The sequence below is a fragment of the Arachis stenosperma genome, chromosome 4 (genome assembly GCF_014773155.1).
Source record: "Arachis stenosperma cultivar V10309 chromosome 4, arast.V10309.gnm1.PFL2, whole genome shotgun sequence".
Taxonomy (NCBI): Eukaryota; Viridiplantae; Streptophyta; class Magnoliopsida; order Fabales; family Fabaceae; genus Arachis; species Arachis stenosperma.
Window position 1 is genome coordinate 77,206,916 of NC_080380.1, and position 20,608 is coordinate 77,227,523.

Sequence of the window (20,608 nt, forward strand, 5' to 3'; positions counted from 1 at the left end):
AGAATATACTATAAATTCCAGAATATCAAAGAATATTAATTATAATTAGATGAGTGGGACTTATAGCTTTTTGCTTCTGAACAGTTTTGGCATCTCACTTTTTCCTTTGAAGTTTAGAATGATTGGCTTCTCTAGGAACTTAGAATTTTGGATAGTGTTATTGACTTTCCTAGTTAAGCATGTTGATTCTTGAACACAGCTACTTATGAGTCTTGGCCGTGGCCCTAAGCACTTTGTTTTCCAGTATTACCACCGGATACATAAATGCCACAGACACATGACTGGGTGAACCTTTTCAGATTGTGACTCAGCTTTGCTAGAGTCCCCAGTTAGAGGTGTCCAGAGCTCTTAAGCACACTCTTTTGCTTTGGATCACGACTTTAACCACTCAGTCTCAAGCTTTTCACTTGGACCTGCATGCCACAAGCACATGGTTAGGGACAGCTTGGTTTAGCCGCTTAGGCCTGGATTTTATTTCCTTGGGCCCTCCTATCCATTGATGCTCAAAGTCTTGGATCCTTTTTACCCTTGCCTTTTGGTTTTAAGGGCTATTGGCTTTTTCTTTTTCTTTCTATTTTTTTTTCGCCAATTTTTTTTCGCAAGCTTTTGCTTTTTCACTGCTTTTTCTTGCTTCAAGAATCAATTCCATGATTTTTCAGATTGTCAATAACATTTCTCCTTGTTCATCATTCTTTCAAGAGCCAACAGTTTTAACATTCATAAACAACAAGATAAAAAATATGCACTGTTCAAGCATTCATTTAGAAAACAAAAAGTATTGTCACCACATCAATATAATTAAACTAAATTCAAGGATAAATTCGAAATTCATGTACTTCTTGTTCTTTTGAATTAAAGCATATTTCATTTAAGAGAGGTGAAGGATTAATGGATTTTATTCATAGCTTTAAGACATGGTTACTACATACTAATGATCATGAAGTAGAGACACAAAATATAGATAAACATAACATAGAAACCGAAAAACAGAAAGAAATAAGAACAAGGAATGAATCCACCTTAGTGGCGTCTTCTTCTTGAAGGACCAACAATGTCCTTAAGCTCTTCTATGTCCCTTCCTTGCCTTTGTTGCTCCTCCCTCATTGCTCTTTGATCTTCTCTTATTTCATGGAGAATGATGGAGTGCTCATGATGTTCCACCCTTAATTGTTCCACATTGTGGCTTAAATCTTCTAAGGAAGTGTTGAGTTGTTCCCAATAGTTATTGGGAGGAAAGTGCATCCCTTGAGGCATCTAAAGGATTTCTTGATGATGAGCTTCCTCATGCATCTCTTGAGAACCGTGGAGGGTCTCTCTTGCTTGCTCCATCCTCTTCTTGGTGATGGGCTTATCCTCTTCAATGGAGATGTCTCCTTCTATGATAACTCCAGCTAAGTAACATAGATGGCAAATAAGGTGAGGAAAAGCTAGCCTTGCCATGGTGGAGGGCTTTTTGGCTTTTTTGTAGAATTCATTGGAGATGACTTCATGAACTTCTACTTCCTCTCCAATCATGATGCTATGAATCATGATGGCCTGATCCACAGTAACTTCAGATCGGTTGCTAGTGGGAATGATGCAGCATCGAATGAACTACAACCATCTTCTAGCCACAGGCTTGAGGTCCAGTCTTCTTAGTTGAACTGGCTTGCCTTTGGAGTCTCTTTTCCATTGAGCTCCTTCCACACATATGTCCATAAGGACTTGGTCCAACCTTTGATTAAAGTTGACTCTTCTAGTGAAGGGGCGTATATCTTCTTGCATCATGGGCAAGTGGAACGCCAATCTCACATTCTCCGGTCTAAAATCTAAGTATTTCCCCCGAACCATTGTGAGATAATTCTTTGTACTCGGGTTCATACTTTGATCATGGTTCCTAGTGATCCATGCATTGGCATAGAACTCTTGAACCATTAAGATTCCGACTTGTTGCATGGGGTTGGTTAGGACTTCCCAACCTCTTCTTCGGATCTCATGTCGGATTTCCGGATACTCATTTTTCTTGAGCTTGAAAGGGACCTCAGGGATCACCTTCTTCTTTGCCACAACATCATAGAAGTGGTCTTGATGGCTTTTGGAGATGAATCTTTCCATCTCCCATGACTCGGAGGTGGAAGCTTTTGTCTTCCCTTTTCCTTTTCTAGAGGATTCTCTGGCCTTAGGTGCCATTGATGGTAATGGAAAAAAAAAGCTTATGCTTTTACCACACCAAACTTAGAATATTGCTCGCCCTCGAGCAAGAGAAGAAAGAAGAGAAGAAGAAGAAGAAGAAAATATTGAGGAGAAGATGGAGAGTGGGTTTCGGCCAAGGTATAGAAGAGGGGGTTGTGTTGTGTGATAATGAAGTGGAATGGAGGGGTTTATATAGGAAAAGGGGAGAGGGTGGGTTCGGCCATTTTAAGGTGGGTTTAGGTGGGAAAGTGTTTTTGAATTTTGAAGGTAGGTGGAGTTTATGGGGAAGAGTGGATGGATGTGAGTGGTGAAGGGGGTAATTGGGAAGAGAGATTGAAGTTGTTGGGAAGTGTGACATGGGGAAGAGTGTTATAGGATTAGGAGGTAAGGTGGGAATATGTTAGGTGGGGATCCTGTGGGGTCCACAGATCCTGAGGTGATCCTGTGGGGTCCACAGATCCTGAGGTGTCAAGGAATTCCATCCCTGCACCAAATAGGCATGTAAAATGCCTTTGCATACCATTCTGGCGTTTAAACGCCGAGGAGATGCATGTTCTGGGCGTTCAACGCCCATGTAAAGCATGTTCTGGGCGTTCAACGCCCATATGTAGCATGTTTCTGGCGTTGAACGCCAGTTCCATGCTTGTTACTGTCATTCAGTGCCAGCTTTTCTCAAGGCACATTCCTGGCGTTCAAACGCCAGAATGTTGCTTGTTTCTGGCGTTCAGTGCCAGATTCATGCTCTGTTCTGGCGTTGAACGCCAGCCAGATGCTCCTTACTGGCGTTGAACGCCAGTCTGTCCTTCCTCCAGGGTGTGATTTTTCTTCTGCTATTTTTTATCCTGTTTTTAATTTTTATATTTTTTTCGTGACTCCACATGATCATGTACCTAATAAAACAGAAAATAACAATAAAATAAAATAAAATAAAAATTAGATAAATAAAATTGGGTTGTCTCCCAACAAGCGCTTCTTTAATGTCAATAGCTTGACAGTGGGCTCTCATGGAGCCACAAGGTGATCAGGTCAATATTGTATAGTCCCAACACCAAACTTAGAGTTTGGATATGGGGTCTTAACACCAAACTTAGTGTTTGGTTGTGGCCTCCCAACACCAAACTTAGAGTTTGACTGTGGGGGCTCTTCTTGACTTTGAATTGAGAGAAGCTCTTTATGCTTACTCTCTTTTGTCACAGAGGGATGGCCATGTGCCTTAAACACAAGGTAGTCCCCATTCAATTGAAGGACTAATTCACCTCTGTTGACATCTATCACAGCTCCTGCTGTAGCTAAGAAAGGTCTTCCAAGGATGATGCATTCATCCTCTTCCTTCCTAGTGTCTAAGATTATGAAATCAGCAGGGATGTAAAGGCCTTCAACCTTTACTAACACGTCCTCTACTATTCCATAAGCTTGTCTCAATGACTTGTCTGTCAATTGTAGTGAGAACAAGGCAGGTTGTACCTCAATGATCCCCAGCTTCTCCATTACAAAGAGTGGCATAAGATTTATCCCTGACCCTAGATCACATAGAACTTTTTCAAAGGTCATGGTGCCTATGGTACAAGGTATTAAGAACTTGCCAGGATCTTGTCTCTTTTGAGGTAAAATTTGCTGAATCCAGGTATCTAGTTCATTAATGACCAAGGGAGGTTCACTTTCCCAAGTCTCATTACCAAACAACTTTTCATTCAGCTTCATGATAGCTCCTAAATATTGAGCAACTTGCTCTCCAGTCACATCTTCATCCTCTTCAGAGGAAGAATAGACTTCAGAGCTCATGAATGGCAGAAGAAGATTTAATGGAATCTCTATGGTCTCTATATGAGCCTCAGATTCCTTTGGATCCTTAATAGGAAACTCCTTCTTGCTTGAGAGACGTCCCAGGAGGTCTTCCTCACTAGGATTTACGTCCTCCTCCTCCCTTGTGCATTCGGCCATATTGATCACATCAATGGCCTTGCACTCTCCTTTTGGATTCTCCTCTGTATTGCTTGGGAGAATACTGGGAGGAGTTTCAATGACTTTCTTACTCAGCTGGCCCACTTGTGCCTCCAGATTTCTGATGGAGGATCTTGTTTCACTCATGAAACTGAAAGTGGCTTTTGACAGATCAGAGACTAGATTGGCTAAATTGGAAGTGCTTTGTTCAGAATTCTCTGTCTGCTGCTGAGAAGATGATGGAAAAGGCTTGCTATTGCTCAGCCTATTGCGTCCACCATTGTTAAAGCCTTGTTGAGGCTTCTGTTGATCCTTCCATGAGAAATTTGGATGATTTCTCCATGATGAATTATAGGTGTTTCCATAAGGTTCACCCATGTAATTTACCTCTGCAATTGCAGGGTTCTCAGGATCATAAGCTTCTTCAGAAGCTGCCTCTTTAGTACTGTTGGATGCATTTTGCCATCCATTCAGACTTTGAGAAATCATGTTGACTTGCTGAGTCAACACTTTGTTCTGAGCCAATATGGCATTCAGAGCATCAATTTCAAGAACTCCTTTCTTCTGAGGTATCCCATTATTCACGGAATTCCTCTCAGAAGTGTACATGAATTGGTTATTTGCAACCATGTCAATGAGTTCTTGAGCTTCTGCAGGGGTTTTCTTTAGGTGAATAGATCCACCTGCAAAATGGTCCAATGACATTTTCGAAAATTCAGATAGACCATAATAGAATATATCTAATATGGTCCATTCTGAAAACATGTCAGATGGACACCTTTTGGTCAGTTGCTTGTATCTTTCCCAAGCTTCATAGAGGGATTCACCATCTTTTTGCTTGAAGGTTTGAACATCCACTCTAAGCTTGCTTAGCTTTTGAGGAGGAAAGAATTTATCCAAGAAAGCCGTGACCAACTTATCCCAGGAGTCCAGGCTATCTTTAGGTTGTGAATCCAACCATATTCTAGCTCTGTCTCTTACAGCAAAAGGGAAAAGCATAAGTCTGTAGACTTCAGGATCAACTCCATTCGTCTTAACAGTCTCACAAATCTGCAAGAACTCAGTTAAAAACTGGTAAGGATCTTCAGATGGAAGTCCATAAAACTTGCAGTTCTGTTGCATTAAAGCAACTAGTTGAGGCTTAAGCTCAAAATTATTGGCTCCAATGGCAGGAATGGAGATGCTTCTTCCATCAAATTTGGACGTTGGATTTGTGAAGTCACCAAGCATTCTCCTTGCATTATTGTTGTTGGGTTCGGCTGCCATCTCCTTCTCTTGTTCTAATGTTTCCGAAAGGTTACCTTTAGATTGTTGTAATCTAGCTTCTCTTAGTTTCCTCTTTAGAGTTTTTTCAGGTTCAGGATCAATTTCAACAAGAGTGCCTTTTTCCTTGTTCCTACTCATATGAAAGAGAAGAAAACAAGAATAGAAAGAGGAATCCTCTATGTCACAGTATAGAGATTCCTTTATGTTAGTAGAAAAAGAAAGGGGGGGAAGAGTGAAGAAGAATGGTTCGGATTTTTAGATGAAGAGAGGTGAAGAGAAGTGTTAGTAAATAAATAATTAAATAGAATAAGAAAAGAGAGGGAGAATTTCGAAAATAATTTTGAAAAAGGGGTTAGTATTTTCGAAAATTAAAAGATAAGATAGAATTAAAATTAAAACAATTAATTAATTAAAAAGAATTTTTGAAAAAAAGGGTGAGATATTTTCGAAAATTAGAGAGGGAGAAGTAGTTAGGTGACTTTGAAAAAGATAAGAAACAAACACAAAGTCAAATAGTTAGTTGAAAAAGATATTAAAATCAAATTTAAAAAGATAAGAAGATAAGAAGTTAGATAAGATATTTTAAAATCAAATTTTTAAAAAAGATAAAATTTTGAAAAGGATATGATAAAAAGATAAGATAAGAAGATGTGATAAAAAGATATGTTTGAAAAAGATTTAATTTTTAAAATTAAAATTAATTACTTAACTAACAAGTAACTACAAGATATGATTCTAGAATTTAAAGATTGAACCTTTCTTAACAAGAAAGTAACAAACTTCAAATTTTTTAATCAATCACATTAATTGTTAGCTAATTTTCGAAAATTTGATATAAAGATAAGAAAAAAATTTTGAAAATAATTTGAGAAAGATTTTTTTGAAAATTTTCGAAAAACAAAGATAAAATTGAAAAGATATGATTTTTGAAAAATAATTTGAAAAGATAAGATTTTTAAATTTTGAAAATTTGACTTGACTTGTAAGAAATAACTAATTTTAAAAATTTTTGACTAAGTCAACTCAAATTTTCGAAAATTATGAGAAAAATAAGGAAAAGATATATTTTTTTATTTTTTTGAATTTTTAAAGATGAGAGAGAAAAACATAAAAATGACCCAAAACATGAAAATTTTGGATCAAACACATGATGCATGCAAGAACACTATGAATGTCAAGATGAACACCAAGAACACTTTGAAGATCATGATGAACATCAAGAACATATTTTTGAAAAATTTTTGATGCAAAGAAAACATGCAAGACACCAAACTTAGAAATTTTTAATGCATGGACTCTAACAAAAAATGCATATGAAAAACAACAAACAACACAAAGCAAGAAAACATCAAGATCAAACAAGAAGACTTGTCAAGAACAACTTGAAGATCATGAAGAACACTATGAATGCATGGAATTTTCGAAAAAATAATGCATAGATTTTAAAAACATGCAATTGACACCAAACTTAAAAATTGACTCAAGACTCAAACAAGAAACACAAAATATTTTTGATTTTTATGATTTTATTAATTTTTTTGGATTTTTATAAATTTTTTTCGAAAACAAGGTTGAAAAAAAAAATGAAAAAGAAAAGAAAAATTTCGAAAAAAGATTTTTGAAAAGAAAATTACCTAATCTGAGCAACAAGATGAACCGTCAATTGTCCATACTCGAACAATCCCCGGCAACGGCGCCAAAAACTTGGTGGACGAAATTGTGATCCTCAAAGTTGGTCTCTTTGTATTTGTATGAAATCAAAAATACCCCAAAGAGATCATGGTATGATGAATTGGGATCTTAATAATCCCTGGTGTGATCAAAACTCCGTTCAACTTAACCAGCAAGTGTACTGGGTCATCCAAGTAATACCTTACGTGAGTATGGGTCGATCCCACAGAGATTGTTGGTATGAAGCAAGCTATGGTTACCTTGTAAATCTCAGTTAGGCAGATTAAATGGTTTATGAGGAGTTCGAAAATTAATAATAAACAGAAAATAAAATAGGATAGAAATACTTATGTAAATCAATAGTGGAAATTTCAGATAGGTGTATGGAGATGCTGTGCTCCTCTTGTATTTCCACTTTCTTATTACATTCATCCAATCCTTCTTACTCCTTTCCATGGTAAGCTGTATGTAGGGCATCACCGTCGTCAATGGCTACTTTTCATCCTCTTGGAAAAATGGTCCTATGCGCTGTCATTGCATGGCTAATCGTCTGAAGGCATCACCCTTGCCGATGGCTACATCCCATCCTCTCAGTAAAAACGGTCCAAATGCTCTGTCACAGCACGGCTAATCATCTGTCGGTTCTCAATCAGGTTGGAATAGAATCCCTTGATTCTTTTGCGTCTGTCACTAACGCCGAGCCTTCAGGAGTTTGAAGCTCGTCACAGTCATTCAATACCGGAATCCTACTCGGAATACCACAGACAAGGTTAGACTTTCTGGATTCCCGGGATCCTACTCGGAATACCATAGACAAGGTTAGACTTTCTGGATCCCCATGAATGCCGCCATCTATCTAGCTTATACCACAAAGATTCTGTTGGGGAATCTAAGAGATATGCGCCCAGCCTAGAGTAGAACGGAAGTGGTTGTCAGTCACGCGCGTTCATAGGTGAGAATGATGATGAGTGTCACGGATCATCACATTCATCAAGTTGAAGTGCAACGTATGTCTTGGAATAAGAATAAAAGAGAATTGAATAGAAAGTAATGGTAATTGTATTGAAACTTGAGGTACAGCAGAGCTCCACACCCTTAATCTATGGTGTGCAGAAACTCCACCGTTGAAAATACATAAGTGAAAGGTTCAGGCATGGCCGAATGGCCAGCCCCCTCAAACGTGATCAATAGCCTCTTAAGATGAAGAATAAAACAAAACTGAGACCAAAGATGAAACGTGGTCAAAAGACGACTAATACAATAGTGAAATGTCCTATATATACTAGACTAGCTACTAAGGTTTACATGAGTAAGTAATTGATGCATAAATCCACTTCCGGGGCCCACTTGGTGTATGCTTGGGCTGAGCTTGATCTATCCACGAGCTGAGGCTTTTATTGGAGTTGAACGCCGAGTTATAGCGTGTTTCTGGCGTTCAACTCCGAGTTATGACGTGTTTCTGGCGTTTAACTCCAGACAGCAGCATGTACTTGGCGTTGAGCGCCACTTTACATCATCAATTCCCGAATAAAGTATGGACTATTATATATTGCTGGAAAGCTCTGGATGTCTACTTTCCAACGCCATTGAAAGCGCGCCAATTGGAGTTCTGTAGCTCCAGAAAATCTATTTCGAGTGCAGGGAGGTCAGAATCCAACAGCATCAGCAATCCTTTTGTCAGCCTTTTTCAGAGTTTTGCTCAAGTCCCTCAATTTCAGCCAGAATTTACCTGAAATTACAGAAAAACACACAAATTCATAGTAAAGTCCAGAGATGTGAATTTAACATAAAAACTAATGAAAACATCCCTAAAAGTAGCTTGAACTTACTAAAAACTACCTAAAAACAATGCCAAAAAGTGTATAAATTATCCGCTCATCAGAAGCCCCATTGGTTGGGAAGCCATATAGTCAAGAAGAACCACGTTCAAAGGTGACCCAAGGGGAACTAAAACCACCAGAGTCATGCAAGATCAATAACAAGAATCCACTAGAAAAAGAATCCATAGAAAACAAGACAACATCAATGGAAACAAAAAAAAAAGTTCCAAGGGGATGGAGAAATAAGAAAATTCCTACAAAAAATTTCTCACCAGGTGATGAAGTGATTTCTACATACTTTCCATCTATACCATCTCACCTCTCCACTATTCCATCTCAGCTTCCCCCAGTATATACCATCAATAAAATCATGTCCTTAGAGCATATGGAGCTTATCAACAAAGCTAATGGACATAGGTTCACTGCAAGAGGGGAGGACTTCAAGCACTATCAGCCACCTTGACAAGAACCAAACGTCAAGCTAGTGACACTAAAGAAGCACTTTATTGGAGGCAACCTATGTTCTATAACGCTCTCTCTCTTAAATCTCTAATAATAGTAATAATGCAAAGTTCATGGATTTTCAGATCAATTTTTATAACCAATATAAGACTCCTTTACATGCAAGGTATAGTACATGATAAGTTTGGTGTTCAAAGCACACCAAGTGGGTTTGAACACACTTTTTGAAAAAAAAAGCAATTCATTCCCCAAACTTGTTGCACCATATGACTACAAACAAGTTTGGTGTACCAACGTTGCATGCATGGGCAGCTTAATGGTTGATTGATGTGTATTCATGAATTCATGGGAAGAAATTAGCCAAAAAAAAAAGAGATTTTTGTTTCGTTAGTTCACCCCTTGAATTTTCCCATCAATTTTTCAATTAATTCTCACATTCTCTCTTTTTTGTGTATAGGGAATCAAAAAGGACATTGATGGTACTTGATAGGACAAATGAGGAAGAAGGATTCGGCCACTACACCAAGGGAATTTCACACTTGTCCTCATGGGAAATGTCCTTGGAAGTGTTTCCATGCAACATTGGGAGTGGATGGCTTTGGAAACCGAACCAAGACCCTCATAAAAGAGGTGATCCTTGTGCTCCTTCAATCTCAAAACCCCAACTGTCCACTATCAAACAACACCATCAATCCACACCCTTCAACAATTGCCATCTCTCTATATAAACCCCTTCACACAACCTTCACGTACACTTTATATCCTCACCTTTCCTCCCTTCTTTCTAAGACACATTCTGCCTCACATCAACCGAATTCCATCTTCAACTTCATAGCCTTCACCGTCTTCGCAAACTGAGCCTCACTCATGGCATCATCAAGCTCCAAGAGGCAAAAAGGGAAGGGACCCATAGAGCATCCTCCTTTTGATGAAGTGCAATTTAGAACCTTCTATCATGCACTTTAGTATGGGTGGATGACTGAGAAGGAAATCATTTATGAACTAGGCTTTCAAGTCACAAAAGCCGAGTGCCCAGAAATCATAGAGAAGGTGGAACAACGCCGATGGGAGCTCCTCACCGACCCTGTCACAAGGGTGAATGCCACTCTAGTAAGAGAGTTCTATGCAAATGCAGTTAGGCAAGACAAGAAGGATGACTCATACACAAGTTTTGTGAGAGGGGTCGTGGTAGACTTTAGCCCCATGACTATCATGAGAGTGTTGAAATTGAGAAGCATACCCTTTGAAGAGGAGAGCTATCACTCGAGAATGGACCAAAACCCCAATTATGACCAGATTCTACAGGATATATGTGTGCAAGGAGCAGATTGGGAGAGAGGTCCCAAGGGGAAGCCGAAATTTATAAAAAGAGGAGATCTCCTCCCTGAGGCTAAAGGATGGTTCGAAATTGTAAGGAGATCCATTCTCCCAGCTGGAAATAACTCGGAAGTGAACCTCAAGAGAGCAATGATGGTGCAATGTATAATGAAGGGAGGAGAGATCAAGGTTTATGAACTCATAGCTCAAGGCATTAGGAAGCTTTCCGAGAAGAGTGGCTCTGGAGGAAAGTTGAGTTATCCTAGCACTATCTTCCTCCTTTGCAAACTGGCCAGGGTGATATTCGAAGATGAAAACCCTGAGTGGATAAAGGTTGGTCTTCCACTTACTTATTGCCGGATGCACGCTGCTGCAACTCCATTACCTCTACGAAGGGTACGGAAGAGGCCAGCTCATCAAGCTGAAGAAGAACAACATCCACAAGAGCAAGTTTCAGCCACCCTAAGCATGCACCAACTGCAGGAGGCTATTGACACATTATCTAGGCAATGCATGGAAAATCAAGAGGCGCAAAAGGAGCTCCAAATACAATCAAGGGATCGCCATGAAGAGTCACTTTCTAGATGGATGAATCAACAAGCGGAGTGGCAAAAACAACTGGTGGATCAGCAATTGGAGCAAGGGAGACAATGGAGTGAATACTTCCACAACCTGAATCAGAAACATGATCAACAACAAGAAGCCATCCAAAGGCTAATCAACATCCAAGCACATCAAGGAGTACACATTCATGAGATGCATAGGAAAGAAAGAGAACAAGCAGATCTTTTCGATGAATATAGAACATTCTCGGAAGGAGTCTACATGAGTGAGACTGGATACCATGTGAATACCCAAGCCAGGCTTGGATATCTAGTCAGACAATTACCTGTTTTGCATCCAGGAATCATAAAATATGAGGATGTAAAGGATGAATTAGCACGAGTGGAGCGCGAAAGGGCTGAACAAAGTCATGAATCAGTAAGGAAGGCACTAGAAGATTGGAAATTAGCTAGAGCAAATCGGATGAGAGGAAGTGATACGTGAAAATTTGAGATTTCACGTCTAACCGGCAAGTATACCGGGTCGTATCAAGTAGTAAGACTCACTAGGAGTGAGGTCGATCCCACGAGGATTGGTAGATTAAGCAACTTTAGTTAAATGGTAGATTTAGTCAAGCGAACATAGTTTTGATTTCATGAGCATTTTGATTTTTGAACATAATTGCAAGAATTTAAATGACACAAAATGTAAAGAACTAGAATAGAGAAATAAAATGGAAGTAAATGACGGAAACTTAAAGTGCAAGAAACTTAAATGACATCAAAAGTAAATTGCAAGGAATTAAAGGTTGCAGAAATTTAAAGAACATAAGAGTAAATGGCAAGAAATAAAGGAACAGAATGTAATAACAAGAATAGTAAATTGACAGAATGTAGAAGGGAGTTGGGCAATGGGTTTTCAAACACTAAGAACAAGAGAGATGAGAATTAATGATAGAGAGGATCATTAGGGATCAGAGATGCTAGTTTTCATGAATTGATGTTAGTCAAATCTTCCTCAATCATGGGTATAGATCCATGGCAAGTGGGTGATTGAATCCCAATCTCTTGGTGATTCAATCTCTCTCAACATAACCAATTGCCACTCTCGTGATCTAATTGTTCATGAGAAGAGATGAAGCTCAAATCTAATCCAGCCACACAATTCCTATAATCTCAACCAAGGAGAGTTACATCTCACATACTAACCAAGGTATATTGATTAAAGAAATCATGAAAGGATGAACTCTAAACTGAATTATGTGGCTCAATCCTCAAATTCACCTCATAATTCATGTAGATTAACCCCTCTCTCGATGGTGGTTGAATCTATGAAGAGCAAGAGTTCCCTCTTTAGATCAACCACTAGAATTGAGGAGGTGAAGATGGGTTCACCAATTCATTCCAACAAACAGAGCTCCTCCCCCTAATGAAAGTGGGGTTTAGTGAGTCATTGCTCCAATTTCAACAACAATCGCCATAAATCAAAATTAAACTAAATGTAAAGGAAGAAGAATAAAAAGGAAATGCTTAAAGACTCAAAACTGAAATTGAGAATTCAAAAATTCATAGATGAAAACTACAAATTAAACTACACTACTACTAAGGAAGAAGAGAAGGGGAAGTTAAGAAGAGTGTATGAAAGGGAGGGGTCCGAAGACCCACTCTCAATGGAGTGTGCCAATTCACAGAATTTCAAATTGGTCTCCTCCGTATCCCCCCCAATCCAACCTCTCAATGCTATGAGACTATGGCCTTTATATAGGCTTTTCTAAATTACAAATTGAAATGAAATTAAAAGAAAATTACAAACAAAATGAAATTAACTATTCTAGATGATTCTTGTGGTCTTGATTGGTTGAGATTTATGGGCTTTGCTTGCTTGATTTGGATTAGCTTCATGAAGGAATTCTTGTCAAACAGAGGAAGAAGAGCTCATTCACATTGCTTCTGGCCCAATGGCCTGGCGTTACTGGCAAACACGCCAGTTCAAAGGACGTTGGCAACGTGCCAATACACTTCCTGGGCTGGTAGCTTGGGCTTGGGCGTTACTAGCCCAAGTTGTTGCTAACAACTTGCTTTTCTTCTTCTTGACTTACTTTCATGCTTAATGTTGCCCAGAATTTGAGTATCAATCCTTTGCCTAAATATGAACTATGATATATCATTGGAAAGCTCTTGATGTCTACTTTCCAATGCCACTGAAATCACCTCATTTGGACTTTCCTAGCTCAAGTTGCTCCATTGAAGAGGGCAAGGTCAGGCTGCCCTGGTTGGGCGTTTTTGACAAACACGCCTTCACATTCTCAAGTTGGCAACGTGGGTTACCTTCTATTGCTTCTGAGCTTCGCAGGCGTTGCTAACAAACACGCCTTCACCTTCTCCAAGTTGGCAACGTGGGTTATGCCTCCCAGGGAGCCAAATTTTAGCAAGGGCGTTGCCAACTTAGATTCCAAGTTGCCAACGTGGTTAGTTTAAGAGGTTCCAAATGAAGCCAGCTTTTGAAGCTTCAAACGAATGTCAAACCCTACTATTATATATCATTGGAAAGCTCCAGATGTCTACTTTCCAATGCCATTGAGAGTGCATCATTTGAAGGTCTACAACTCAAGATATACTCCATGGAAGAGGGCAAGGTCAGGCTGCCAGATTTGTTGGAGTTGTTGCTGAAACGCCCTCTCTTCCAAGTTGGCAACGTGCCAAACCTCCCAAGGCTGAGACATGGGGCTGGCGTTGTTGCTGAACACGCCCCCTTGTTGGCACGTTGGCAACGTGCTCGTTGCTTCCTCATGGGCTGCCTTCTAGCCTTCTTGAATTTCAACTTCATGTTCTTGTTTTTTTGGGGCCTAAAGATGACTCTGATTTGGCTTCAATTTTGTGCTCCACCCTAGACTATTATATATGGTTGGAAAGCTCTGAATGTTAGCTTTCCAACGCAACTGGAAGCACTCAATTTGGATCTCTGTAGATCAAGTTATGCTTGTTTGAAGGAGACATGGTCAGGCTGCCAAAATCGCACACGTTTTTGGTGAAAACGCCCTTGTTTCCAGCGTTGGTAACGCCAGCTTTTGAAGCTTCAAAATGAATGACAACCCCATACTATGATATATGGTTGGAAGGCTCTGGATGTCTACTTTCAAATGCCGTTGGAATCACCTCATTTGGAGTTTTGTAGCTCAAGATATACTCCATTGAAGGAGGTAAGGTCAGGCTGCCAAGGTTGCCGGCGTTTTTGACAAACACTCCCTTGTATTTCCAAGTTGCCAACGTGCTACCTCCATTCTTCACCATCCAAAGCTTCCTGGCGTTGCCACTACACACGCCAATGAATCCCAAGTTGGCAACGTGCTCGAGCCTTCCTCAAGGCTCCAAATATTGCTTCCCACGTTGCCATTGAACACGCCTATAGAAGCTGGCGTTGGCAACGTGGTTGCAGCTCTTCCTGGCGTTGGCAACTTGGTTGGCACTCCTTCCTGGCGTTGGCAACGTGAATGGCACTCCTCCCTGGCGTTGGCAACGTGAATGGCACTCCTCCCTGGCGTTGGCAACTTGGTTGGCACCCAAGACTTGGTGCCTAGCCAAGCAACATTCCTGGCGTTGCCTTAGAACACGCCAATGGTTCCTAGCTCAACAACGTGCTCGAGCTCCCCTTTGGTGCCAAAGTTACTTGCTACGTTGCCAAGGAACACGCCTTTGTAAATTCAAGTTGGTAACTTGCTTGGGGCTTCAAATTCACCTTCCAGGACTACTTGGCGTTATTGCCAAACACTCAAGTGATAATGCACGTTGGCAACTCCCAAGTCTCTTCCTCCTTGCCAAGCTTGCTATGTCCCCAATCTTTCTTGCTCTAAGGGCTCTTGCTTCACCTATCATCAACCAAACAATGCATCCAAGCCTTGCTAAATCACAAGATTTGCATCATTCAAAACATCAAACAATTCTTGCATAAACTCATGAAAATGCACATATTTAACAATGTTGATTGAATCAAGGCATGCATACAATTCTCATCCAAATACTTGCTTATTGCCTATCATGCAATAGAGATTAACAATCCAAGGTTAGAAGAATAGCAAGTTAATGTTCATGGCAAGCTAGTTTTCTATGCATGCTACAATCACAAAAGAAATGTAAATGATTGATGCTTTTATCTAGCTCAATTTATGAAATCTTTTTCTTATATTTCTTCCTTGAAACAAGCTTTTGATTTTTCTTATTAGCTTCTCTTTTTGGGTGCTTTGCCCCATGAGTTGATAACAAAACTACGACTCTAAATGCTTTGTTTTCAAGTATTACCACTTGATACATAAGCACCACAAGCATTTAATTAGAGGACTTTATTAAGCACATTTATTTCTTTTCTTGACTCTCTAATCATTGATGCTCAGAGCCTTGAGCTTTGAGGGAGTGCTTTTGCACTTGAGCCTAGCCTTGACTTCTAAGTGTTTTGTTTTCAAGCATTTTACTTGATACATAAACACCACAAGTACATAACAATGAAATTGTCATTGGTACTCAGAGCCTTCAGCTTTCTCATTCTTTCCCTTTTTCTTTTCTTGCCTTAATTGCATTTGCTTCTTCAAGGTTTTCATGATTTTCAAAATATTTCATAAAATGTCCTAGATGAAAACTTCAATTAAATAAAATCTAATGTACTTGAGCAACAATCAATCATACTAGCTTTCCAATACTTGTATGCACATGCCAAGTTCTTCTTTAATTCCTTGTTTGTTTATGATCATGATGCCTTTTTTTTGCTTTTGAATTCACAAAACTCAAGTTGGTAGTCATAATGCCACAGCAACATATTGCAAATCAAAATTCAAGCTATGCTTATTCATACCACACATGCATATAAAGAAGGTAATAAGACAATCATGCAATTTAAAGTGCTGGAAACAAATGAGAGGAAAAAGAACTTTACAACCTTGTAATTTATCTTCTCTATTGTTGTCCTTTTCCTCCTTTTCTTTCCCTTCCCACACCAAACTTAGAATGATTGCTTGTCCTCAAGCAACAATTAGAACCATGGCTATGGGGCTAAGATAGATCATGAATGTCTTACACAATGAAACATTAGTAGCACATGTGTTTCAAGTAAGCAAAATTAAAGATAACAATTAAGGCACAAGAGACAGAGACATTTTGATTGCAAACTTAAGAAGGTGAGCACAATACATTGCATAAAAGATAAGTGGCACACCAAACTTAGTGTGACACTTTCACTTGGAATTAATGCAAGTATCCAGTAAAGATTGGAAACAAATTTTGTTGCTAGCAATACCAAACTTAGAATGCAATCATATAGAGACATTTTGATTGCAAACTTAAGAAGGTGAGCACAATACATTGCATAAAAGATAAGTGGCACACCAAACTTAGTGTGACACTTTCACTTGGAATTAATGCAAGTATCCAGTAAAGATTGGAAACAAATTTGTTGCATAGCAATACCAAACTTAGAATGCAATCATATGTCAATTATTTGAATTAAAACTAAGCAAATGAAACTGTTGTATTGTTAAATACAATCACCAAGCTAAGAATCTGTCATGAATAAGGATATCTTGGTAATGTATTAACAAAAACAGTTAATAAGCAAACTAAATGAAAGCATTTAAAGATAGAAAAATAACTAAAGCAAGTAGAATGCAAAGTGTCAAATTAAAGAGAAAACTAAAACTGCAGAGGCATTATGATTATGCAGACAAGTAGTGTTGCTTGAATAAATTGCATAGAAAATAAATGGCACACCAAACTTAGAATCTTGGTGTGTCACTTTCATTTTTGATTTGATGCAATCATCCAAGAAGATTGAAAACAATTTGTTGCAAGGCAACACCAAACTTAAAATGTAACCATATGCCAATTTATTGAATTTAAATAAAACAAAGAACAAAAACAAAGCAGAGAAGAGAAATTATACCTATGGTTGATATGTTGTTCACTTTTCTCTTCTTCCAGTTTGTTAATAGGAATGACCATAAGGGGGAAGAAAATTCAGCTAGTGTCCCCTGTCTTGGCTCTCCTCAGCAAGCTTTCTTTTGTTAATGGCTTGATGAGCTTGCTTGCTGGATCAGGGGGAGAATTGCTTGTGGTTGACCCCTTTTTCTTCATGAATATTGTCCTTGGTAGCTTGGTCACAATCCTCTTCTTGGTGCTTTTGTTAATTGCCTTCACTTCCTTGAATCCAAGTCTTGGTGGTTGTGTGATTGTTGGAGTCTTCTTTTCATCAAAAGCCTCTTGAATTGGTGGTCTTATGAGCCCTTCCTTTTTGTACTTCTCTGTTTCAGTTGAGTGTGATTTCTCTTGAGTGTCTTCCTCACGTTCTTGCTCTTCCACTTCCTCTTTTACACTCAACATTTGCTTTAATAGCTCAATCATGGAAGAGGTTTGTTGTTCTTCCCAAGATTTTTTCATTCTTCATATCTTTCAATCATGGATTCAATTGTTGAGCCTTTTGTTTCAAGGAAGTTTGAGAGTTGTGAGTTTTCATGTTCCATGTTACTTCAACTACCCTCTGTGGACTTGGAATTCTGTGCTCATATACCTCCACCAACTCATCCTTCATTGCAATTTCACTTGACAAATGGACCTTTTGTTCTTCTTTTTCCACTTCCTCACTCACAAATTGGTCTTCATTCTCAATGCTTGGCAATCCTAAATGTTTCTTTATTTGCTCTAAGTGCCCATCTATTTTCTCAAAAAGGCTCTCTCGTTCCTCCCAATATTGTTCTTGTCTTTCCAAGAGTTCTCTGGACGTTTGAAGGAGGTCCTCAGCTACTAGCTTAAGAGGTGAAGGTTGAGAGAAGTTTTGTGGATATGGATGTGTTGTGGTGAGGTTGTTTTGAGTGGTATGAAATGAATCTGTGAATTGTGGAATAAGTTTTGTGGTTGGTGGAATGAATTTTGTGGATGATGAATTGAATTGTATGAATTTTGGAAGGAATTTTGTGTTGAGGCAAACTCAAGTGGTGAAGAATTTTGATATGAAAAATTTGGAGGTGAGGTTGGATAATTAAGAGGTGATGGCTCTTGATAAGTAGAATATGGGCTCTCAAATGCTTTCTGGTTTTGCTCCTCCCAGGCACAACTTGAAGAATTGTTGAAATCATCATAGTATGGACAATCTTGTAGTCCTTGGGAGGAATCTTGCATGAATCTGTTGCAAGCATAATCAAGAGATGATGTCTCTTGATGAATAGCATTTGGAGAATTAAAATTTCCTTCCCAGCCATAGTTTGTGTCAATGTCATAACAGCATGGTTCACTTTGTGGCTCTGGGAGAAAATTCATTTCACTTGATTGTTTACACTCTTGTTGATATGCCCAAGCACCATGAGGGTAATGACATAAATCATTTTGTGGTTCTGAACAATATCTCATGTGATTAGCTTGATCAATTTGTGGCTCTGGAGCAAATCTCCATGGATTGGAGTGCTCAGAATTTGCAATTTCTTGGCGATACTCCCAGCCACCATTAGAATAATGACTTGAATCATTTTATGGTGGTGAGAAATATACCATATGATTCTCTTGCTCATCTTGTGGTTCTGAAGCATATCTCCATGGATTGGAGTGCTCAGAATTTGTATTTTCTTGGTGATATTCCCAGCTACCATTAGAGATTGGTGGTGATGGGTGATATTCCAAAAAGTTTGTTTGATCACAAGATGAGTTGAACTCCATTTGAACTTTGTAAAACACCACACCCAATAAAATTGAAATTCATGTCAGAGAGAAGAATGTCTTAGTGAGGCAATAACTCAAACACCTTAGTGTCAAAAAGAAAATCAAAAAAAAAAAAAAATAAAAGAACTGTACAAAGCAAAAACAAAGTAAAAACTTAATCTAAACTACCATTCACTTAATCATTGTCAATCTTTTCCAATCCCCGGCAACGGCGCCAAAAACTTGATACGTGAAAATTTGAGATTTCACGTCTAACCGGCAAGTATACCGGGTCGTATCAAGTAGTAAGACTCACTAGGAGTGAGGTCGATCCCACGAGGATTGGTAGATTAAGCAACTTTAGTTAAATGGTAGATTTAGTCAAGCGAACATAGTTTTGATTTCATGAGCATTTTGATTTTTGAACATAATTGCAAGAATTTAAATGACACAAAATGTAAAGAACTAGAATAGAGAAATAAAATGGAAGTAAATGACGGAAACTTAAAGTGCAAGAAACTTAAATGACATCAAAAGTAAATTGCAAGGAATTAAAGGTTGCAGAAATTTAAAGAACATAAGAGTAAATGGCAAGAAATAAAGGAACAGAATGTAATAACAAGAATAGTAAATTGACAGAATGTAGAAGGGAGTTGGGCAATGGGTTTTCAAACACTAAGAACAAGAGAGATGAGAATTAATGATAGAGAGGATCATTAGGGATCAGAGATGCTAGTTTTCATGAATTGATGTTAGTCAAATCTTCCTCAATCATGGGTATAGATCCATGGCAAGTGGGTGATTGAATCCCAATCTCTTGGTGATTCAATCTCTCTCAACATAACCAATTGCCACTCTCGTGATCTAATTGTTCATGAGAAGAGATGAAGCTCAAATCTAATCCAGCCACACAATTCCTATAATCTCAACCAAGGAGAGTTACATCTCACATACTAACCAAGGTATTGATTAAAGAAATCATGAAAGGATGAACTCTAAACTGAATTATGTGGCTCAATCCTCAAATTCACCTCATAATTCATGTAGATTAACCCCTCTCTCGATGGTGGTTGAATCTATGAAGAGCAAGAGTTCCCTCTTTAGATCAACCACTAGAATTGAGGAGGTGAAGATGGGTTCACCAATTCATTCCAACAAACAGAGCTCCTCCCCCTAATGAAAGTGGGGTTTAGTGAGTCATTGCTCCAATTTCAACAACAATCGCCATAAATCAAAATTAAACTAAATGTAAAGGAAGAAGAATAAAAAGGAAATGCTTAAAGACTCAAAACTGAAATTGAGAATTCAAAAATTCATAGATGAAAACTACAAATTAAACTACACTACTACTAAGGAAGAAGAGAAGGGGAAGTTAAGAAGAGTGTATGAAAGGGAGGGGTCCGAAGACCCACTCTCAATGGAGTGTGCCAATTCACAGAATTTCAAATTGGTCTCCTCCGTATCCCCCCCAATCCAACCTCTCAATGCTATGAGACTATGGCCTTTATATAGGCTTTTCTAAATTACAAATTGAAATGAAATTAAAAGAAAATTACAAACAAAATGAAAATTAACTATTCTAGATGATTCTTGTGGTCTTGATTGGTTGAGATTTATGGGCTTTGCTTGCTTGATTTGGATTAGCTTCATGAAGGAATTCTTGTCAAACAGAGGAAGAAGAGCTCATTCACATTGCTTCTGGCCCAATGGCCTGGCGTTACTGGCAAACACGCCAGTTCAAAGGAC